Source organism: Erinaceus europaeus, chromosome 1 (genome assembly GCF_950295315.1).
Source record: "Erinaceus europaeus chromosome 1, mEriEur2.1, whole genome shotgun sequence".
Lineage (NCBI taxonomy): Eukaryota > Metazoa > Chordata > Mammalia > Eulipotyphla > Erinaceidae > Erinaceus > Erinaceus europaeus.
Genome location: NC_080162.1, coordinates 205504632 through 205528754, shown reverse-complemented (window position 1 = coordinate 205528754; position 24123 = coordinate 205504632). Strand labels below are relative to the sequence as shown.

Sequence of the window (24123 nt, the reverse complement as noted above, 5' to 3'; positions counted from 1 at the left end):
CAGTCTATTTACCATCTGTCTGTGGAGCTAGGGCCTCACCTATGGGCAATTTCAGGACTCCCAGGCCACTTTCCCACCCAGGTAGAGAGAGCTAGAGAGAGACAGAGAGAAACACTACAGCGCCAAAGCCTCCCCAGTGTCCTGAGGATTGTGGTCCCAGGGCTCAAACCGGGTCTGTGCACACAGCAGGCACACGCCACCCAGCACAGCATCTCTGCAGCTCCTGTGAACTCACTGCACAACTTCTCAAGATCCAGATGAACAAGTTTGCCGTGTCGGGAGTAAACCAAAACCAGAAACCGACAGGGAGGAGGGGTGCAGATGGGTCAAACAGCTAGTAGGGTACAGGGAAGTCACTGAAGGATTTAGTAATCTGCTTAACTCTCTCCTTTTTTTTTTTTTTTTTGGTATTATCTTTATTTATTTCTTGGATAGAGATAGCCAGAAACAGGGAAAGAGGAGATAGAGACAGAGAGATACCTGCAGCGCTGCTTCACCACTTGCAAAGCTTTCCCCTGCAGATGGGGACTAGAGGCTCGAACCCAAGTCCTTGCACACTATAATGTGTGTGCTTAACCCGGTGCGCCACCACCCAGCCCCTCTGCTCAACTCTATCCCCAAAAGACCCGAAAGATAACAGACAACTCAATACAACTGTGGACAAACTCATTACCATCAACGACAGCCTAGTAAGAGGAATGAAAAGCAGATGAAAGAACTCAAAATAGAGGGGGAAAGAGAGAGAGAGAGAGCAAGAAACCACAGCACTGAAGTTGAAAACCCTGTCACTTGTCCCCCACCACCGTTTTGATTTCTCAACTGTGTTCCCTTCTCCCAGAACGAAATCACATCTGACAGGGCGGCAGTGTATGGACAGAGGTCTGCTCTCTTGCCCGCCAGGGAAGCGCAGGCACACACACCGGGCGGCCCGAGGGAGCAGCGTGGACATGGACATTCTACCGCCTGCATGCAAGTAATTTCTGGCAGACCCTTTCTCAAGTCTCTGCAGAATCAGGGAAAACTCGAATATCCCATTTGTTTGCCTTCGTTTGGCAGTTTAATTCAGGAATAATACTGGCTTGACACAAACTCCTTACTAAAGAATGTATTCTGTAGTTGGAACACACACGTTAATTTGGGCCCAAGGGGAAGAGGCTCTCCACGAGATTGGGATTATGTAACAGTCACTCCATTACTCTAGAACCAGAGGGCAGCCTTAGGCAGCACAGTCAAAAGCCAAGAGAAATAAATCACTTTGTAAAATTATCTGAATGCCACCATCTCTCCTGCTGTATGGTGGGCTGACAATGCCAGCGCTTTCCCCAAAGCTCATTCAACTGGATTCTGCTTTATCGGGACCTAAGAGAGTTTTCCTCCCATCTAGAATTAGTTAAAGAAAAACGCAGGCAGGACCCCTCCCACAAAAGCCTGAAGTGCAAACCAGTAACTACTCCCAAGGCCCTGCTTACTAGAGAGGAATCATAATATTTTATTACACAATCCTTTCGGGGCCTCTATTAAGAGTCTGTTTTCTCTGTAACCTTCACAGAGAGCAGAGGAAGGAATGAATGTGGGGTCCATAGCCGCAAAACTTCTGACTCTCACAAATACGTGACTGCAGCAAGGTAAGCTTTCCGAACTTAACTCTTCATCTGTAAAATAGAAATACTGACCTATTTGACAACTATGTGGTAAGAAGGAACGGGAGGGCTGGGAGGGGGCACATTGGCAGAGCTCACATGTTACCACGAGCCACGGCCTGGGTTCAAGGCCCCACCCCCACCTGCAAGGGAGAAGCTTCACAAGGGTTGAAGCAGTGCTGTAGGTCACTACCCATCTCTCTCTCCCCCTTTGTCCTAGCAAACAAAAGAAAAACAACGGCTGCCATGAGCAGTGAGTTCCTCATGTAGACACCAATCCCCAGCAATGATCCTGGTGGCAATCAAAATAAAAGTGAATTTTAAGAAAAGAACTCACTGAGAAAACATAAATGAAATGTTTAGCATTCAATAACTCTCAATGCCCCTTCCTCTGATCATTGCCTAAGTCTCAGAAGCTTCCTAGGACAGGAGCACTGGGGGCTGAGAAGAGGCTCATTCAGTTGAGCACAGATGTGAAAACAGGGAAGGACCCAGGTTCAAGCCCCTGGTCCGCACCTGTAGGAGGAAAGCGTCTGAGCGATGCAGCTGTGCTGCAGGTGTCTCTCTACCCTTCCCCTCTTGATTTCTCTGTCTCTATCCAATAAGTAGTGAGCTTTTTACAAGCAGGTGTCATATCTTACTTCTTTTTTTTTTTGCTTTTTTAAAAAATATTTATTTATTCCCTTTTGTTGTCCTTGTTTTATTGTTGTGGTTGTTGTTAGATAGGACAGAGAGAAATCAAGAGTGGAGGAGAGACAGAGAGAGAGAGAGAAAGACAGACACCTGCAGACCTGCTTCACCGCCTATGAAGCAACCCCCCTGCAGGTGGGGAGACAGGGGCTCAAACCGGGATCCTTACGCCGGTCCTTGCGCTTATATCTTACTTCTTTTTCTAGAATGGCTGCCTCTTAACATTTATTTCAGTCCTCTCTTTGCAAACAGCATCCTCCAGTCCTTGAGAGATCACCTCCAATTCAAGGATGGGTCCTTAGTAGGCCAACGGCGATCATCGCCTTTCCTCTGTGGCCGTGATTGACTGTGAGACAGATGTGTGTCTAAAGATGACCAAATCATCTGAGAGAAGCCCAGTCATTTTGTTTGGTGGCTCCAAGAGGAGGTAGTCGCTCTTTGCTCTGAATGTGAACAAGCAAGCATGTGATCCCAGAGATACTGAACAGCTCTCCTCCTCACTACAGAAGCAAGCATGTTCTACCTGGCGTGTCTTGGCCTTGAACAATGCAGAAACCCCGTTAGCAATCCTCTGTCTACTAGAGTTCCAGCCTGAGGACAAAGTCAACAGATATAAGTGAACGGACAAGAGAATCACAAGAAAATGAAGTCAGAGGTAGGGTGGGCAGTAGCACACCAGGTAAAGCGCACATAGTGCAAAGCACAAGGACCCGCACAAGGATCCCAGTTCGAGCCCCTGGCTTCCCACCTGCAGGGTGGTCGCTTCACAAGCGGTGAAGCAGGTCTGCAGGTGTCTATCTTTCTCCCCGTCTTCCCCTCCTCTCTCAATTTCTCTCCTTCCTATCCAGCAGCAACAACAACTACAAATGGCCTCCATGGGGAGGGGTGGCCTCCAGGAGCAGTGGATTTGTAGTGCAGGCACCAAGCCCAGCAATAACCCTGGAGGCAAAAAGAAAAAGAAAAAGAGAAAGAAAGAAAATGAAGCCAAAGCCCTGGTCAAAGCAAGCCTGAAATCTCTCCTATATTTCCACCTTTTCTGTTAGAAGAACCACATAGGGAGTCGGGCTGTAGCGCAGCGGGTTAAGCGCAGGTGGCGCAAAGCACAAGGACCGGCATAAGGATCCCAGTTCGAACCCCGGCTCCCCACCTGCAGGGGAGTCGCTTCACAGGCGGTGAAGCAGGTCTGCAGGTGTCTATCTTTCTCTCCTCCTCTCTGTCTTCCCCTCCTCTCTCCATTTCTCTCTGTCCTATGAACAACGACAACAACAATAATAACTACAACAATAAATCAACAAGGGCAACAAAAGGGAATAAATAAAATAAATATTTTTTTAAAAAAAGAACCACATAACAGCTTCTCTCAATGAACTGGGTTCGCTGTCTCCTATCACCTCAATGACAGACATTTTCAAACGCAGCTTAAGGAATCACTGAGCAAAGGGTTGCGTAGAAATAGAACTGCTATTTCAACAATTTAGATCAGACCTCAAGTTCCCCACAAGCAAATCTCAACGGTCTGGACCACCTGGTATCCCATAGTCTAAACAGAGATTTTGGACTCTGACCTTTCAGAAATAAGTCAGGGACATTTAGTGGCCAGTTAGTGGCCAGTTTCATAATAGAGTGAAACTTACCCATCAAAAGCAATTCAGAAGCGTCTGAAACCCACTACCCAGATGGTCTGCATCCGAAAAGCAAGAGGAATCGCAAAGGGTTTGGAAGCATCAGAAAGGCCTGAGCTCATGAAATCACAATGCCATCCATGTCCCTACTTCCTCTCCTGCAAAATGTGGGTAATACTACCACCACTGGCTAAGGAAGCCGAGTGAAACACCTCCACAGATGGCATTCTACAAAGACCGATACCCTTCTCTCCGGGTGGCCCTGCTTTGTCCTGTGGGTGTGGAACTAGAATTTAGAAATTAGGGTCATCTCATATTTGAGAGCTACTCTCTGCCCTGCTCCAGCTTTCTAGTCCTATTCTCAACTCTGACACCATCTTGCCAGACAGTACTTTTAATCCACCTGCATGTCAGCTGTTGGGCTCAGGCAAAAATTACCCAAGTCATGGGCCCTGTGGGACATGCCTCAAATAGACTTCCTAGCTTCTTCCCACCTGAAGACCCCTAATTTCATCTGCTCTGTACCTACCTTTGGGCTCCTGTTGATTAAAATATTTGTCCTGCTTTATATTTTACAGCCTTTTAGCCACCGAGTTGCAAACGTACTAGGATTCCATCCTGACTTTCCTGGGCAGACGACCTCACCCATGTGTCCCAGAACCTCCCCTCCCCAGAGCCCTGCCCCACTAGGGAAAGACAGAGACAGGCTGGGGGTGTGGATCCACCTGCCAACACCCATGTCCAGCGGAGAAGCAATGACAGAAGCCAGACCTCCCACCGTCTGCTCCCCATAAAGAATTTGGGTCCATCCTTCCAGAGGGACAAAGAATACGGAAGTTTCATTTTTCTCTGATATATTTTTGGATAAACCATAATGAACATAAATTGGTTGTCTAATAAAAATAAAAATGAGGGGAGTCGGGCAGTAGCGCAGCTGGCTAAACGCACGTGCCGCAAAGCGCAAGGACCGGCGTAAGGATCCTGGTTGGAGCCCCCTGGCTCCCCACCTGCAGGGGAGTCGCTTCACAGGCGGTGAAGCAGGTCTGCAGGCGTCTGTCTTTCTCTCCCCCCTCTCTGTCTTTCCCTCCTGTCTCCATTTCTCTGTCCTGTCCAACAACAGCGACGTCAATAATAACTACAACAAAAAAACAACAAAGACAACAAAAGGGAATAAATAAAAAAATAAATAAATAATAAAAATGAGAATCAAAGGAGGAGCTAGCAATTACAATGTCTGGCATGGCATCTATGAAACAGAGCAGGGGCACAGCACACGTTGCTTCCCACAGACTTGGAAACAGCCATCACGTGCCAACTAATTTAACATCATCTTTCTGTCACTTACTTTCAAAGCGATGCTTCCTCTCTCCTCACAGCAAAGGCTCCATCTGCCAGCACCCTACTGGAGTATTAGCTAACGGGCTCAGAGACTCGGAGGCATGCTCTCATTTGCTCATTCAGCTGTTAATTCATGAACTGAGCAAACACGCCCTGAATACCCCCTAGATTGGACATGCCGGCTTTTGCTTCCCTACCATTCACAACCGCTTCCCGGGTTGTCTGGAAGAACCTCAGTCTTGTGTCTTTCTTAGCCCCTGTGCTCTGGACGACCTCATCCCAATTTCTTCAAGGGGAGGGAACTGGAGTCAGGGTGGCCTATCAGAGCCTCCAATGTGCCTGGCCACAGGGATTGGCTCGGGGCTGGGCACATTACCCAGACAAGACCAATCAGACACACTGAGGCTCCATTCTGAGTTTTGGGAAAGTAGCCTCCCCCTCCCCCCTTCTGCTTGAACTGCTGACAGCCATCTTGCCACTATACAATCTTCAAAGATAAATGGGAGGCAGTGTTGAGAGACAGAAGGAAAAACTGTGTGAGTCTTGGCAACACCATTTAAGCTTCCATGCTCTTCATCCTACCCCCCCCCCCCCCAGCATTTCTGAATTGCATAAACCAGTAAATCTACTCTCTGCAGAAGCCAGTTGGAGCTGGGATGTGTTTCCGGGTCAAAAGGCATCTTCGGTTTCTGTGAAGCACTGTATGCAAAGAGAAAGATGATCCAAACCAGCTTCCCTGGCACCCATCCTGATAAGGAGATAGCTGGGAACAACTACAGTGATTTCAAGTCCGTGCGACAACTGCTATAATTAAATGCTACGACAGGGCAACGGGGACAGGAGGGCAGGTGGTCAGGAAGGCCTCATGCATTCAGGCAGGGAAGACAGCTTTGCTGTCTGGGGGAGTTAGAATAACAGTCTTGACACATAGTCATCTTACAGGAAACTAAAGCCAGCCCAGCTCAGCCCACATTGTGCCAAGAGCAATGACATCTACAAGTCCGTAAGGGAATTCTTAGAATGGACCCACCAAATCCATGCCCAGAGACGGAGAAATGCCAAGGTCAAGCAGTCTCCCCCTGCAAGAATTTCATCTGAATGTCACAGATTTTTTTTTTTGTACTCTTGAATGCACATTAATATTCAGTCAGTTTTTGTGACTTTGAGTCTGTAAACTTTTCGCTCCACTTTCAACCACTGCAATGAACTGCTGATCAAACCACAACACTATAATAAGAAACAAGATGAATGACATATTCACTGAATTTTTCATCAGATGGTTACAAAGGGGAGAGAAGAGCAAAGTCTCCAGACCCACGAAGCACTTCATGATGACAGAAAACAACAGTGACGATTATCAAAGCACCTCTGGGTAACACACTTTGCTAAGGAAGCCACAGCTCCTAGACCTTTGGCAGCACGCTCTCCACGGGGCAGCTATAAAGACGCAGTAAGTGGGAGTCGGGCTGTAGCGCAGCGGGCTAAGCGCAGGTGGCGCAAAGCACAAGGACCGGCATAAGGATCCCGGTTCGAACCCCGGCTCCCCACCTGCAGGGGAGTCGCTTCACAGGCGGTGAAGCAGGTCTGCAGGTGTCTGTCTTTCTCTCCTCCTCTCTGTCTTCCCCTCCCTCTCTCCATTTCTCTCTGTCCTATCCAATAACTACAACAATAAAACAACAAGGGCAACAAAAGGGAATAAATAAATAAAATAAATATAAAAAAAAAAGATTAAAAAAAAAGACGCAGTAAGTGTCAAAAGGACACCACAAAACTAATGCTCCTTGCCTTGTTGTTTGTTTGTTTGTTTTTCAACATGCCAGTGACTCACTCTATCGAGAAACACAGCTCCAGACTTCCAGAGTAAAGAATCTTACAGTTGGAAAAATGCATCCTGACAGAACATGCAAGGGCAGTGCTGGGGAAGAGTGTTGGAAGATTTGAAATGCCTTCCAGGTAGCCTGGATTTCTTTTCTTTTTTTTTTTTTTTTTTGCCTCCAAGGTTATTGCTGCGGCTCATGAACCCATTGCTCCTGAAAGGCTATTTTTTTTTCCCTTTTGTTGCCCTTGTTGTTTATCATTGTTGTTGCTAGTGCTACCGTTGCTGTTGGATAGGACAGACAGAAATCGAGAAAAGGAGTGGAAGACAGAGAGGGGGAGAGAAAGATAGACGCCTGCAGACCTGCTTCACTGCCCGTGAGGCGACCCAACCCCCCCTGCATGTGGGGAGCCGGGGGCTCGAACCGCGATCCTCAGGTCGGTCCCAGTGCTTCTCCTCATGTGTGCTTAACCCGATGGGCTACCGCCTGGCCCCCAGTAACCTGGATTTCTTTTTTTAAAAAATATTTATGGGAGTCGGGCTGTAGCGCAGCGGGTTAAGCGCACGTGGCGCAAAGCACAAGGACCGGCGTAAGGATCCCGGTTTGAGCCCCCGGCTCCCCACCTGCAGGGGAGTCGCTTCACAGGTGGTGAAGCAGATCTGCAGGTGTCCGTCTTTCTCTCCCCCTCTCTATCTTCCCCTCCTCTCTCCATTTCTCTCTGTCCTATCCAACAACAACAACAATAATAACTACAACAATAAAACAACAAGGGCAACAAAAGGAAATAAATAAATAAAATAAATAAATAAAATTTAAAAAATATGCATATATTTATTTATTCCCTTTTGTTGCCCTTGTTGTTTTATTGTTGTAGTTATTATTGTTGTCATCGTTGTTGGATAGGACACAGAGAAATGGAGAGAGGAGGGGAAGACAGAGAGGGGGAGAGAAAGATAGACACCTGCAGACCTGCTTCACCGCCTGTGAAGCAAACCCCCCACACACACAGGTGGGGAGCCGGGGGCTCGAACCGGGATCCTTCTGCCAGTCCTTGTGCTTTGCACCACCTGCGCTTAATCAGCTGTGCTACAGCTCGGCCCCTGGTAACCTGGATTTCTAAGAAGCGAGTCTTTCTTTTCCTTTCTAAAGAGCAGCCAGTCTAGACTGCCTGCCTTCCACCCCCTGTCTCTCTCTCATAAACATAATTCATTATTTATCAAATACAGGCAGAGAAATCGAGAAGGAGTCAGGGAAAGAGAAAGGGAGAGAGAGAGAGAGAGAGAGAGAGAGAGAGGCCAGCTTCTTATCTCATGAAGCTTTTGCCCTGCAGGTGGGGGCCAGGGGTCTGTAACGTGTGTACTCGACCAGGTGTGCCACCTGCCCCCACCCCACCCCCTTCACCAGCACAATGCTCAACTCTGGCTTTCGGTGGTGCTGGGGAACTGGGCCTGGGCCCTTTGCCTCAAAGATCTTTATTTATCGCACACTGACCTGGCAGCTGCTAAGACCCAGGCAGAACCAGGAAATGGAGAGCCCTGGGCTGTGAGAAGCAAGGAAGAGCCAGCCAAACACACAAGGAAGCACCTCCTGGTTGCCACACAGCTGAAGAAATGCCTCGGTCCACCTGCTGAGGCCGGCAGCCCCCAGCAGTCCTCTTTCCTCCAAAAACAAGGGGGAGGGGCCGGGCCCTGGTGGTGGCTGGTGCTCCTGGCTGAGCACACATGCAGGGATGGGGTTTAAGCCCGGTCGCCACCTGCAGGGGGTCAGCTTCACAAGTGGTGAAGCAGGCCTGCAGGTGTTTCTCTCCTAATGTATATTCTCATTTCTCTGTCTCTATTGGCTGTCTCTATCCAATAAATAAAGATCATTTAAAAAATCTTTAAAGAGAGTGCTTAAAGTCTTTAAACTCTCAAAGTGAATCTTTTGGTTGACTTGTAGCAGGGAACAAATATCGCAAACTTATGCTGGATGTTTTTCCTTTTAACGTCCAAGCGTCCCCTGCCCTACAGGAAGCTGTACTATCTCCACCATGGTCTCTCTGGCTCTGGTTGTATCTGCAAGAGTCACCCCAGAGCACAGAGCCTCAGAAACAATCACTAGGGCTTGGTGCCTGCAGTAGAAATCCACTGTTCCTGGAAGCCATTTTTCCCGTTTTGTTGTTGTTGTTACTGTTATGGTTGTCATTGCTGTCGTTGTGGTTGGATAGCAGAGAGAAATCGAGAGAGGAAGGGAAGACAGACAGACACCTGCAGACCCGCTTCACTGTCCGTGAAGTGAGCCCCCCCCACCCCCACCCACCCCCCGCTGCAGGTGAGGAGCCGGGGGCTCAAACTGGGATCCTTGTACCGGTCCTTGCGCTTCACGCCATGTGCACTTAACCTGCTGCGCTACCGCCCAGCCCCCCAAATTTTTTAGATAAAGACAGAGAGGTCGAGAAGCAGGGAGTGAGTGAAGTTGACCGCAGCACCGAAGTTCTCCTCACTGTGAAGAGGGCTGAGCAGGAGCCTGGGCCACATACATAATTTAAAAGTTTTCACTATATCTAAAGGAACTGGACTTTCAGTAGTGGACTCAATGCAGTGTACATACATATGCTGCTCGTTGTAATTTCATTTTCATGAGCGATTTAATATTGGTTTACAAAGTCACAAGATAACAGGTCTGCCTCCACACCATTCCCACCACCAGAGTTCATTCCCCCCACTGGGAACTGCAGTGTTTCTTCTCCCAAGGTCACAGATACCCATTATTTATGAAACGTATCTATCGTGCAAGGTGACTTCTATAAAAACCAACTAATTAACTGACAGAAAACCAGTCCCTCTTAGTATAATCATTTGCGCAACACAGTCACCCTGCTGTTGACGGTCGCATCTCAGGATTCAATCAACCTTATTAATGAGCATTTAAGTTGCTTCTCGGACCTGGCAATCACAAATACTGCTGAATGGACATCCTCATGTACATGAACACAAGAAGTAGAGAGCAGAAAGCACAATCCTTGATGTGAAAGTGCTGAGGCAAATGGTAAGTGGGAGTTAGGGGCCGGGTGCTGGCGCAGCTGGTTACGCTCACACTACAGTGCACAGGGACCCATGTTCAAGGCCCCGGTCCCCACCTGCTGGGGGAAAGCTTCACATGTGATGAAGTAAGTACTGGAGATGTCTCTCTGTCCCTCTCTATCTCCCACTCCTCTCAATTTATGGCTGTCTCTATCCAGTAAATAATTTTTTTTAATATTTACTTATTCCCTTTTGTTGCCCTTGTTTTTTACTGTTATAGTTATTATCATTGTTGTTATTGATGTCGTCGTTATTGGATAGGAGAGAAATGGAGAGAGGAGGGGAAGACAGAGAGAGGGAAAGAAAGACACCTGCAGACCTGCTTCACCGCCTGTGAAGTGAGCCCCCTGCGGGTGGGGAGTCAGGGGCTCGAACCTGGATCCTTACGTCGGTCCTTGTGGCTTTGCGCCACCTGCACTTAACCCACTGCGCTACCGCCTAACTCCCAAGAAATTATTTTTTAAATGTGGTAGTCAGCACTGTCCTGCAAAGAGGCTGTGATTATTCCCATTCTCACCAATACATAGGCCAGTTTCTCCACTCACACACCGAAATCGACTGACTGATTGACTGACAGACCATGACACTGCTCAGTTCAGGCTTATGGAGGTGCCAGGGGCCAGCCTAGGACCTGGGAGTCTCAGGCATCTGTCTTCTTGCATCACCATTATGCTCTGTACCCAGACACAAAACATTTCCTCTGTGTGGCAGTCCGGGTAACCACAAGGAAATGAAAGGAGAGCGAACTTCACTGCAGCCCACTGTTCTTCTGGTTCTTCTGGTCCCGACAGCACACAGAACACGACCACTTCCTGGGAACCCCACCCCAGCGTGCACGGCCCAGAGGTCAGGGTGTAAAGCATCCTGGAGGAAAGGGGCTTGGGCAGCAGGGCAGCATACATTACCCTGATGGAGGGTGCGGGTTCAAACCCCCAGTTCCCACCAGCAGAGGAGAAGCTTCACAAGTGGTAATACAATGCCATATATGCCCCTTTCTCTCCCTCTTATTTTTAATTTTTTAATTAATGAATTTATTACTGTGCAGGCACCAGACCCCAGAGATCACCCTGAAGGCAAGGGAAAAAAATCAAAAGCCTAAGGGACATCAGACTCACAGCTGTGCTCCAGTCTTACACTGGCTCCACACGGCCGGCTGCGTTCCTCTTCCCAACCCCGTGTTCAGCAATAAAACATTGGTAGTTTGAAATTATTAACACCATCCAACTAGCAAGTGCTGTAAATCAGGGTTTCATTAGGTTCTCCAAAGAAAGGCCACTATCAAACATGCCAGCACGTCACGACAGTGGAACCTGATGCCCAGTTACCCTTCTTTGAATGGGTCACAAAACAGTGTGACCTGGCCTGCAGTTCCTAGAATCTAAGGACTGGAAGGGTCTGGAGGAACACAGAACCACTGGGTCACCCAGCACTGCCTCGCTCCTGCTCCTCGTGTGTACTCAGACCTCAGTAATGCCATCTCATTCTTTCTTCTGTTTCCTTATCTTTCTTTAGTACTTCCATCTTTTTATCATTTTGTGCTAATTCTTAATTATTTTCCTTTTTTTTTTACATGTATTATTTAATGAGATACAGAGAACGGGGGGGGGGGGGGGGAGCAGGTGGTGGTGCACCTGGCTGAGGGCCTATGTTACAATGCACTCCATAACCCGGATTAGAGCCCCAGGTCCCCACCTGCAGGCGGCAAGCTTTTCGAGGGGTGAGGCAGGGCTGCAGGTACCTCTCTGTCTCTCTCCCTCTCTATCTCCTCTTCCCTCCTGAATTTTGGCTGCCTCTATCCAATAAATAAAGATATTTTTTAAAAATTATGAGAGAGAAAGACAGACACCAGAGCACCGCACTGCTCCCTATGGCTTATGGTGGTGCTGGGGACGGAACCCGGGACCTCAGAGCTTCAGGCATAAAAAACCTTTTGCATAATCCATATATCCCAGCCCTCCAGATAATTTTCTATAGTATAGTGACTACAAACACTGACTCTACACTAGATATCCTGAAGTCAAATCTCACCCTTTTTTAAAATATTTTTTTATTTTCCTTTTTGTTGCCCTTGGTCATTTTGTTGTTGTTGTTGTAGCTATTGTTGTTGTTATTGATGTCGTCATTGTTGGATAGGACAGAGAGAGATGGAGAGAGGAGGGAAAGACAGAGAGGGGGAGAGAAAGATAGACACCTGCAGACCTGCTTCACTGCCTGTGAAGCGACTTCCCTGCAAGTGGGGAGCCGGGGGCTTGAACCAGGATCCTTCCGCCTGTCCTTGTGCCTCTGCACCACCTGCGCCACCTGCGCTTAACCCACTGCACTACCACCCGACTCCCTCAAATCTCATCTTTATCAATTAACGGCTGTGCAAACTTCGAAAAATGACCTTTCCTTGTCTGTAAAGTGGGCATGATGAAATAATGCCTTCCTCACAATACTCATCTGAGAACTCAAAGCGTCAAAGCCAGTGCCTGGAGAGAGTTCATCTTGAGTGTTCTGCTAGGTCTTGAGCTGCAGAAATGTGCTCACAGACTGGCTTTGGGTGTGCTAGTGATTTCCACAGAACAGCTCCACTTCATGCTAACTTCTCCGCCTGAGGGGTCTCCTGTCTCAAAGATGGTGAGAAGGAAAGATGGTACGAGGGGTACTCCAGGGATGGTGGAGCTGCGCTGTGCTATCTCTCCTCTCTTTTCTTTTTCTTCTTCTCTCTAAATCACAAAAGATGGGGCTGGGTGACGGCACACCTGGTTGAGCGCACATGTTACCATGCCAAAGGACCCAGGTTCAAGCCCCGCATTCAACCTGCAGGGGAAAAGCTTCGCGAGCAGTGAAGCAGGACTGCAGGTTTCTGTCTGTCTGTCTGTCTCTCTCTTTCTCTCTTGCCCTTTCCTCTCACTTTCTCTCTTTCTTCTATTTATTTATTTATTTATTTCGATACAAAGCGGCCATCAACTCCCACTCAGTTACTTACCAACTTGGTAACCTCGAAATGAACTCTACAAATTCCAGGACTCAGCTTCTTCTCCTGCAAAACAGAGTTACAGCAAGCATGAAGCATGTTACACTACAGTTCTCGGCACAGAATAATCTTTCAGTAAACACTAGACATTGTTATTATGATTCTCCTTGCACCAGAGACACGCTCTAGAAATAACAGTTCCAAGTTCCATTTCTATTAAGCTTTATAATGTACAGAGTCTATTTCACAAACATGTTCCTCTCTTAACATTCAGAACAGCTTTGTATGGTACACGAACAATTCAAAAAATAAAAGGAAATGAAGCTAAGTAACTTGCTGAAGATGGTTATAGCAGCAAGTAAAAAAGCAAAAATCCAAACTAAACTCCTAAAACTAAGAGACAGTCAGGCTGGACCACATCACCCCCAGGAGCTAAGTCCACCCTTCCAGGACCAGGATCCTACAGTAAAGGATGCTGGGACTCTGAGTTACAACACTCTGGGTTCCAAGAAAATTCGAAACTCAACCTGAGTTTCAACTGGTCTTATTCATTCTTACCATTGAACCACTTCCTCTTTTAAGTTTCTACACTGCAGAGAAAGGAAGAAAGAAAAGAAGAAAGAAAGGGAGGGAGGAAGATGTTCATTATACCAGCACCCTCAAAATCTCTTATAGAGACAAAAGACTTAAGCATCAAAATGTTTCAGGAAGCCACAGTCAAACAACATCCATTCAAACACACTGTAAGAATGCAAATGGGCAGGCTGAGACATTCTCGCCTAAGAGAGGAAGACAAAGCCTCTTCTGACCTATATCTTGATCAGATCTCCTGTGACCTCGGTGTTTTCTCTTTACTTTTCAACAGACACTGAGAGGACCGGAAGCCACTTGACCAAGCTCATTTTATTCACAAAAGCTTTGGGGACCATATCTGATTGGCCTAGCAGAGCAACACTTTTGACCCCTGCCACCACTTCTGCTGCTTTTGCCAGCTCTCCTTTTGTTTGTCAGTACAGGTTTTTGTTGGTGTCCTCCCCCCCTGTTGAATGAGTGAATAATCACAGAACTGCTCAGCGGCCAAAGAGAGAGAATTTTTTTTTTTTTTTTGCCTCCAAGGTCATTGCTGGGCTCGGTGCCTGCACCATGAATCCACCGCTCCTGGAGGCCATCTTTCTTCCCCCTTTGTTGCCCTTGTTGTTGTAGCCTCGTTGTGGTCATCATTATTGCCATTGTTGATGTCGTTCGTTGTTGGATAGGACAGAGAGAAATGGAGAGAGGAGGGGAAGACAGAGAGAGGGGGAGAGAAAGACAGACACCTGCAGACCTGCTCCACCGCCTGTGAAGCGACTCCCCTGCAGGTGGGGAGCCCGGGGTTCCCTGCGCTTTGCGCCACATGCGCTTAACCTACTGTGCCACCGCCCGACACCCAAAGAGAGAGAATTTAAGAACTAGTTAAGCATGCTGACAAATAAGCTGTGTCTTCACGTGTGTACGAGATGCCCCATGGACACCCTGCACAGGTGCATATGCGCGCTCGCTTGCTCTCTCTCTCTCTCAGTCTCCCTTTCTCTCTCCCTCTCCTGACTCCTTTTCTATGTCATCCACTGTACAAAGGTTGATTTGGTTTTGTTTGTTTCTTTTTAATGGTTTGGTTTTGCCTTGTTTTGTCTTTCTTGGTTGCTGGACCAATGACAAAATGGGAAATAGGGTCAAATTATCCACCCGGCGTAAGGTGTAGACCCTGGCATCCTTGACCACAAGAGACAGATGGAGACATTTCATGAAGCTGGGGTGGTGCTATGGTGTCTTTGTCTCTGCTCTGTGTCAAAAACAAAGGACAAAATATAAAGCCAAGGCAGCTATTCAGCAGCACTGCGCTTATGCATAAGGCCCTGAGTTCATACTGCATTAAAAAAAAAAAAAAAATCTGGCGGCCGGGCAGTGGTGCACAGTTAGGCTCACACAGTGCAAAGCGCAGGGACTGGTGTAAGGATCCCAGTTTTGAGCCCCTGGTTCCCCACCTGCAGGAGGGTCGCCCCACAAGCAGTGAAGCAGGTCTGCAGGTGTCTTTCTCTCCCCCTCTCTGTCATCCCCTCCTCTCTCTATTTCTCTTTTTCCTATCCAACAACAATAGGGAAAATGGCCTCCAGGAGCAGTGGATTTGTAGTGCTGGCACCAAGACCCCAGTGATAACCCTGGAGGCAAAAAAAAAAAAAAAAAAAAAAAACAAGCACCTATGATGTGTCAAACATTAGGACCATGGACTAAGTCACTTTTAGGAGCTCTCATTACTTAGAGCTACAGGTAAAAAAAAAAACAATCGTGGGTGGTTGCACACCTGGTTGAGTGCACACTTCACCTACAGTGTGCAAGGACCCAGGTTCAAGCCCCCAGGACCCACCAGCAGGGGGAAGGCGTCACAAGCAATGAAGGAATACTGCGGGTCTGTGTCTCTGTTTCTCTCTCCCTACTTCCTCCTTCCCATTCAGTGTCTCTGTCTCTATCCAAAATTTTAAAAAGTAGGTGTTTAAAAAATAAATTTTGTGCGCTAGAGGGGTAAGCACAGAAACAGGGCAATCACAGGGAGGTTAATTAATTCAGCAAAGGACAGAAAGTGATGGTCTCCCCATGGAGGACAGAGCTCAGCTGAACATTAGAAGACAAGTCGCAATTGGCCTAAGCAAGTCAGAAAACACATGCAGTGGCTCGTAGTTCAAACAGCTGGTTCTCAAGCACAGGAGTTGGGGAGAGAGGTTGGTCTGCATAGAGAAGCAGGTAGGTTTATACCAAGGCATCTTGGTGGGCGTCCAAGGCCTAAGGGACCCACCCAAGGTGCCTCCCAACCCAAAGGGCAGACCTGGTGGTCTCCTGAAAGCCCAGCTCCTCTCTCACAGCTCTGCCAACACCTTCCACCAACACAGCAGAAGTTCTCGGTCCACTCCAGGCCCACGCCGACTGGGCCTTCCTCCGTCTCGTCTCTCTTTTCCCTCAGGAGACTCAGTGAGGTAGCTGTCCTCTCCCTGTCACTCGTTTCCAAAAAGGAAAAATGCAAGGATTGACGTGCACCGTCAGCTGCTGGCCAGCTTCCCTTCTCCCACGCATGCCTGGACCTGACTGTTAGAAATGCCGGAGTCACCTGGGTCTGTGTCCTCCGAAACACGGTAAGCTGCCTGGGGGTGATGGTGTAGAGGAGTCATGCTGGTGTCAGCAGGACCTGCTACTTTGCCTGACAAATTCACCAGACAAAGGCTCTGCGGTCAAGGCAAGGAGGCCCAAGAGACCCAGAGACCCAGACTCATGCCAACACCACGCCCTTCTCCCTGGACTTTCGGAAGCCCCATGTAACTACTGGCAACCCCATTACTATAGAGTAGAAGAATGGCGTGACCTGCTCAGGTTCCTTTAGCAAATACAATACAATGTTTTTAAAGGGGGCATAACATTCTCAGAAATTGCTCCAACTCCTGTGGAGAACTCTCAGAAGGCTAGAAGTGGACTGATCCTATGACCCTGCAATTCCTCTCCTGGGGATAGATCCTAAGGAAACAAACAAACCCATCCACAAAGATCTGTGTGCACCTGTGGTCATAGCAGCACGATTTGTTAATAGCCAAAACCCGGAACCAACCCCGGTGTCCAACAACAGCTGAGTGGCAGAGCAAGTCGGTCTGTTTACACAGTGGAATACTACTCGGGTATTAAAAATGGTGACTGCACCTTCTTCACCCCAACTTGGATGGAGCTTGAAGAAAGCATGTTGAGTGAGATAAGTCAGAAACAAAGGGATGAAGATGGGATGATCTCACTCACAGGCAGAAGTTGAGAAATAAGAACAGAAGGGAAAACACAAAGCAGAGCTTGGACTGGAGTTGGTGTATTGCATCAAAGTCAAAGACTCTGGGGGTGGGGGGAGGGTTCAGGTCAAAGTCAAAGACTCTGGGGGTGGGGGGAGGGTTCAGGTCCTAGAACATGGTGGCAGAGGAGGACCTGGTGGGGGTTGAACTGTTATGTGGAAAACTGGGAAATGCTACACATGTATGAACTTTTGTATATTACTGCCAGCTGTAAACCATTAATCTCCCCAATCAAAGAAAAAAAAGGGGGATGGGGGAACATATTCTTAAGTGGAAGCCTCTCTAGTCATTCCTATCAGAAGGACCTTGAGGGGCCTGGCGGTGGCGCACCTGGTTGAGCACACATAGTACAGTGTGCAAAGTCCCGGGTTCAAGCCCCGAGTCCCCCCCACCTGCAGGGGAAAAGCTTCACAAGTGGTGAAGCAGGTCTGCAGGTGTCTCTCCATCTCTCTCCCTCTCTATCTGTCCCTCCTCTCTCAATTTCTCTCTGTCTCTATCCAATAATAAAGAAAACATTAAAATAAACAAACAAATAAATAAATACAAGGGACCTTGATTTTTAGGGGATAATCTTTTAATTTTTTTTTCCCTCCAGGGTTATCACTACGTCTTGGTGCCTGCACTACAAATCCACTGCTCCTGGAGACTACCTTTTCCTTTTTTTTTTTTTTTTAATTGGATAGGACAGAGAGAAATTGAGAGAAGAATGAAAGACAAAAAAGGGGAAAGACAGACACCTGCAGACCTGCTCCACCTCTCGTGAAGTGACCCCCTGCCAGCGGGAACCAAGGGCTTGAACCTGGGCCCTTGGACACTCTAGTGTATCCACCCAGTCCCAGGGACCACTATTGATACTGGCAGATCTAGCAGGAGCGTCTGCTTATCCGGGCACTGATCACATCATGCTCCAGCATGCCTGTGGCTCTCTAGGAAGTCTTCACTGAAGCAACTCTTGTCACCAAGAAAAGCAGTAATAATTTCAGGAACTGCGTACAGTCTGGACAATGGAGCACCTCTAGGCTAATTCTCAATCATGCCACTGTAATGGAAGGCTATATAACTGGCAAAGAAAAGCTAACATCCCCACGATGGGTTTGTTGTTTTCATTCTAAACAACTTTCCTACGACACTGAAAACAGCTTCCTTTAGCAAAAGCACTACTCAATTCTGGCTTATGGTCATGCCAGGGATTGAACCTCAGATGTTGGAGTCTCAGGCAGGAAAGCCTGTTGAAGAAATAAATCACCATGCTATCTTCTTGGCCTCTGAAAAAGTGATTTTAAAAAAATATTTATTTAGTCCCTTTTGTTGTCCTTGTTGTTTTATTGTTGTAGTTATTATTGTTGTCATCGTTGTTGGATAGAACAGAGAGAAATGGAGAGGAGGGGCAGACAGAGAGGGGGAGAGAAAGACAGACACCTACAGACCTGCTTCACTGCCTGTGAAGTGACTCCCCTGCAGGTGGGGAGCTGGGGGCTAGAAACAGGATCCTTATGCCGGTCCTTGTGCTTTGTGCCACGTGCGCTTAACCCACTGCGCTACCACCCGACTCTCATGATTTTTTTTTAAAAAAAAACACCATTTTGACCTATAACTCTTCCACCCAAGGAATGCCTCATAATTCTGTCCTCTTAAAATTTTTATTCTCCTGTCTGTATTCTTATATATGCTCATATCTGTTAAAAGGAATTACATTTAGTGCAGATGCTCCCCAAATAGTTTTCTTTTTCCTCTAAAAAAAAAAGTTATCAGGGGAGTCAGGCGGTAGCGCAGTGGGTTAAGCGCACATGGCACAAAGCACAAGGACCGGCATTAAGCATCCCGGTTCGAGCCCCCGGCTCCCCACCAGCAGGGGAGTCGATTCACAGGTGGTGAAGCAGGTCTGCAGGTGTCTGTCTTTCTTTCCCCCTCTGTCTTTCCCTCCTCTCTCCATTTCTCTCTGTCCTATCCAACAATAACAACAATAATAACTACAACAATAAAAAATAACAAGGGCAACAAAAAGGAAATAAAAATTTTGTTTAAATCTTACCGGCAACAAAAAAGGAATAAATAAATAAATAAAAATCTTTAAAAAAAAAGTTATCAGGGCTGGGTGGTGGCACACTTGGTTGAGCACGTGTTACAATGCACAAAGACCAGGGTCCGATCCCAAGTCCCCACCTCTAGGGGAAAAGCTTTACAAGTGGTGAAGCAGTGCTATAAGTACCTCTCTCCCTCTCTATCTCCTGCTTCCACTCAATTTCTGGCTCTCTCTATCAAATCAATAAAGATAATAAAAAAATTTAAATTATCATGCAAGTCGCTGATACGATGTTTCTGATAAACATCATATAGCATAATCCTGGCTATAAGCTACGTGCAGCTGGCATTCTGGGGGCTGAGACATTTAGGGCAACATCTTGCAACCTGCTGCAGTCAGCAGTTTCTCTGCCACCTCCCAGACCCCAATTAACAGCAAACTAACAAAGGGAAGCAGGTGTTTTGCTGAGCCCACCTGCCATAGCAAACTCCAGTCCTCACGTCTGCAACACATGCTTACTGCCTGAAAGTCCAAATCAATATTCTCCCACAAGTGGAAAAACAGCTCAAATAATCTAGAAGGGAAGTTTTCACCCCAGTGTAAGCAAAGGTCATGTGGGAGAGGGAGGAAACTTAAATACCAATGCTGGGCCCCGACTCTACAAAAGTCAACCGATTCCCCAGGGATAAAAGAATCCCAGCACCATGTCTTCCCAGAGCTCCCTCGATGACTGTGGTGTGCAAAAGAGACCTAGGAGCAGCGGCTAGGGTAGCTCGTTTCTTAAAGGAAGCCCATGGGAAACCTTATCTGGAAGTGAAGAACTCACTGTAGTTAAATAAAATAGCAAATGTAAAAGTACCTAACAGAACTGGTTACCCAGAAGACATTTAATGAATGTTAATTAAACAAAAATGGCGAATTGCACCAAAGTAAAAGACTCTGGGGTGGTGTGTGGGGGGGGAGAATACAGGTCCAAGAAGGATGACAGAGGACCTAGTGGGGGTTGTACTGTTATATGGAAAACTGGGAAATGTTGTGCATGTACAAACTATTGTATTTACTGTCGAGTGTAAAACGTTAATTCCCCAGTAAAGACATTTTTTTTAAAAAAGGCAACTTGGAAGGAAGAATAGAAAAAAAAAAAAAGAAAGAAAGAAATTAGGAAGCTTGAAAGGTACAAAGGAGATGGAATTAAGGGCATGGGACCCCTCCTCAAGGATCCCAGTCAGTGGACCATGTGGATTAGCTACGATGATACAGCATGACTAGGATTCTGCCAAAGAACCAGAGAGCAAGAAAAACAGAAAGGGAAAGTGGCAATCCTAAACACTGACCAGAAACAGAACAAGAAAGCAGGGCGTGTGTGGCTGTGGGTAAAAACGTGAAGGTCATCACTGCAGTCTGCCCCTGATGATGTTCTCCTCTCCTTTTCCATCACCTAGAGATGGCATTTAATCACACAGCACTGGGCATTACCCTCCGAGGTTTGTGCTGACTCTGAATGATACGTAAACACCTTAACGGTGTATACCTCAGCATCCAAGTCACCCGGCTATTAAAATACCTCTCACTCATGTTGCCATTGAATACTCTGATTAGCTAACCACTGAATCACTATAATAGTACAAGATGGTTGTGAGAAAAGTCTCACACGAGTGATTCCAATTTGCTTGGGGTTGAACTGGATTTGTTGTTGGGAGAGGAAGAGGAGAAGAAAAGGAGAGAAGGAGAAGGAGAAGGAGAAGCAGGGGAAGGGGAAAGGGAAGGAGGAGGAGGAGAAGGAGAGGAAGAGGAAGAGGAAGAAGGAGAAGAAGCAGAAGCAGGGGAAGGGGAAGGGGAAGGAGGAGGAGAAGGAGAGGAAGAGGAAGAGGAAGAGGAAGAAGGAGGAGAAGAAGCAGAAGCAGGGGAAGGGGAAGGGGAAGGAGGAGGAGGAGAAGGAGAGGAAGAGGAAGAAGGAGAAGGAGGAGGAGAAGGAGAAGCAGGGGAAGGGGAAAAGGAAGGAGGAGGAGGAGAAGGAAAGGAAGAGGAAGAGGAAGAAGGAGAAGGAGAAGAAGCAGGGGAAGGGGAAGGGGAAAGGGAAGGAGGAGGAGGAGAGGAAGAGGAAGAGGAAGAAGGCGAAGGAGGAGGAGGAGAAGCAGGGGAAGGGGAAGGGGAAAAGGAAGGAGGAGGAGGAGGAGAAGGAGAGGAAGAGGAAGGAGAAGGAGAAGGAGAAGGAGAAGGAGAAGGAGAAGGAGAAAGAGAAGGAGAAGAAAGCTTCAATATCCCAACTCCTCACTGCAAAAGTGCCAGGAAAAGCCTGGAGAACAGAGTCCAGGTGACTGTGGGCACTATTTCCCCAGGATTGTTCTATGATCATAAAGAGCCAAGTCTGGAGAACTAAAATGCACTTGGAGGGGCTATGTCCATGCCGGAGATTCTAACGTGTCCCCAGATGTATTCCAACTGAATACATCCTTTTCCACCAGTGACTGTCAATGCGCCCGACTATCTGCCAAGTACAATTCCCCGAAAAGACTCACATGCCGCAGAAAATGTTCTCTGAGGTACGTTCCCAGCTGCTTGATTTCCTGATCATAACTAGTGCTAATGAGCTATGAAAACTTTCTTCCACGGCAAGCGAACCCGCTGTCTTGGGCAGCATGGTTTTCATCTGCCTAATCCCCCAAGAACGTTCCAAGGATCCTGCCTGAAGGTGACGTGTGCACACGTCTGCCTTTGTCTGAGCACACACTGACTTTCTGCGACCCTGATACCACGAAGACACAGAGCAGCCCGCCTCTGGGGATGTTCTCCACTGCGAGGCTGGTCTCATATACAGTCTGGACAAAATGAAGTGTAGGGCCGGGTGGGGCGAGGGAAGCACCTGGCTAAGTGCACATATTACCAAGCTCAAGGATTCGGGTTCAAGCCCCACTACTCCCCACCATGAAGTGCAAGTGGTCCACTTCATGAGCAGTGAAGCAGATCTGCAGGTCTTTCTCTTTCTCTGCCCCCCCCCTTTACTTTCCCTCCCCTCTCAATTTCTCTCTGTCCTCGCCAATAAAAAATAAAAAGAAAAAACATTCCGGAGTTGGGCGGTAGCACAGCGAGTTAAGCGCACGTGGCACAAAGCGCAAGGACCGGCATAAGGATCCTGGTTTGAGCCCCCGGCTCCCCACCTACAGGGGAGTCGCTTCACAGGCGGTGAAGCAGGTCTGCAGGTGTCTGTCTTTCTCTCCCCCTCTGTCTTCCCCTCCTCTCTCCATTTTTCTCTCTCCTATCCAACAACAACAACATCGATGGCAACAATAACAATAAAGACAACAAGGGCAACAAAAATGGGGGAAAAAATGGCCTCCAGGAGCAGGAGATGTGTGGTGCGGGCACCGAGCCCCCAGCAATAAGCCTGGAGACTATTTTAATTTTAAAAAAGGAAAACATCCACCGGGAGTGAGGGATTCATAATGCAGGCACCATACCCCAGCAATAATCCTGGTGATAATAAAAATTAATTAAAAATGAAATGTAGGGGAGTCAGGTGGTAGCGCAGCAGGTTAAGCGCAGGTGGCGCAAAGTGCAAGGACCGGCATAAGGATCCTGGTTCGAGCCCCCGGCTCCCCACCTGCAGGGGAGTCGCTTCACAGGCGGTGGTGAAGCAGGTCTGTGGGTGTCTGTCTTTCTCTCCCCCTCTCTGCCTTCCCCTCCTCTCTCCATTTCTCTCTGTCCTATCCAACAACAACAACATCAGTAACAACAACAATAACTACAGCAATAAAACAACAAGGGCAACAAAAGGGAATAAATAAATATTTAAAAAAAAAAAAAAAGGAAAAAAAGAAATGTAGGGGCCACAAGTTTATAAAGAGTCTCTTGTTGTGTTTCCCGCATACAGGCCCAAAGCACCAATTTCAAATGTCTTGCTAACATCGGGAGAAGTCCTGAGTGGGGCTTCTTGTATTCCCAGCTTATCTCCCCTGAAACGGAGACCCTGTAAGGTAAGCTAAGGTGGCGAGGTGGTGGGGGCGGAGCTGCCTCTGGGGCAGGGGCTGCGAGTCTACTTGGTAGTCACTTTACAAAGAGAAAAGTAAAGAGGCCCGGCGTTGGCTTACCCAGTTAAGTGCACACAGTGCTAAGCGCAAGGACCTGGGTTCAAGCCCCCACCTACCTACAGGGGGTTCGCGTCACAAGCGGTCAGGCAGGCCTGCAGGTGTCTTTTTCTCTCTTTTTCTCCCTCTCCATCTCCCCCTTCCCTCTCCAAGCACAGATTTCACGCGCTGCTTAGCCAGTCTCCTGGCAAAGACATCCACACCTGGAATTTGTCCATAGGGTCATGATCTACTGCTGTTTTTATAAAAGTTTGTTTTACTTTTTAAAACAAAGATTGATTTCTTTATTACTGGACAGAGACAGAAATTGAGAGGGGAAGGGGAAATAGAGAGGGGGAGAGACAGAGAGACACCTGCAGCCCTGCCTCACCACTCGCAAAGCTTTGCCCCTGCAGGTGGGGACCAGGGGCTTGAACCTGGATTCTTGTGCCCTGTACTGTGAGTGCTTAACCGGATGTACCACCACCTGGCCCTTTATTCTACTTTTTATATATGACAGTGTGTGTGTTGCCTGAGGTAAAGAGAGAAGCCAGGGCACCCCTCCGGTCTATGTGGTGCTGGGGATCAAACTGGGTGGCTCAGGTGTAAAAGTCTGGTGCTATACCCACTGAGCTATTCCTTCTGCTGTTTTTAACGAAGCTGTAAAACATGCTACTCTACGTCCAAATGATGAAACAGTCCTTTGCCTGAAGAATTCTATGTCTTTACTATGTAATATGGTCGCACCAGCCTATATGGTTGTGAATATCTGCCTTCTGCCTAGTAAGTTTTATTTATTTATTTTTTTTGCTTCCAGGGTTATTGCTGGGGCTCAGTGCCTACACCATGAATCCATTGCTCCTGGAGGCCATTTTTTTCCTCTTTTGTTGCCCTTGTTGTTGTGGCCTTGTTGTGGTTATTACTGTTATCACTGATGTCGTTCGTTGTTGGATAGGACAGAGAGAAATGGAGAGAGGAGAGGAAGAGAGAGAGGGAGAGAGAGAAAGAGAGACAGACACCTGCAGACCTGCTTCACCACTTGTGAAGCGACTCC

The 24123-nt window shown here is 47.6% G+C and overlaps 1 protein-coding gene across 9 annotated transcripts in view; it reads right to left on the bottom strand.

Annotated features, from left to right (window-relative positions):
• Positions 1 to 24123, bottom strand: part of CYRIB (CYFIP related Rac1 interactor B) — a 140535-nt gene that overhangs the window by 102651 nt on the left and 13761 nt on the right. For 7 of the 9 annotated variants that reach the window (XM_060201371.1, XM_060201345.1, XM_060201354.1 and 4 more), the window contains exon 2: positions 13141 to 13194. The gene's annotated coding sequence lies outside the window, so the exon portion shown is untranslated. Of the gene's footprint in view, positions 1 to 5297; positions 5524 to 13140; positions 13195 to 24123 lie in introns of those variants that run through there. The other 2 variants (XM_016187980.2, XM_007522729.3) reach the window with 2 other exon arrangements.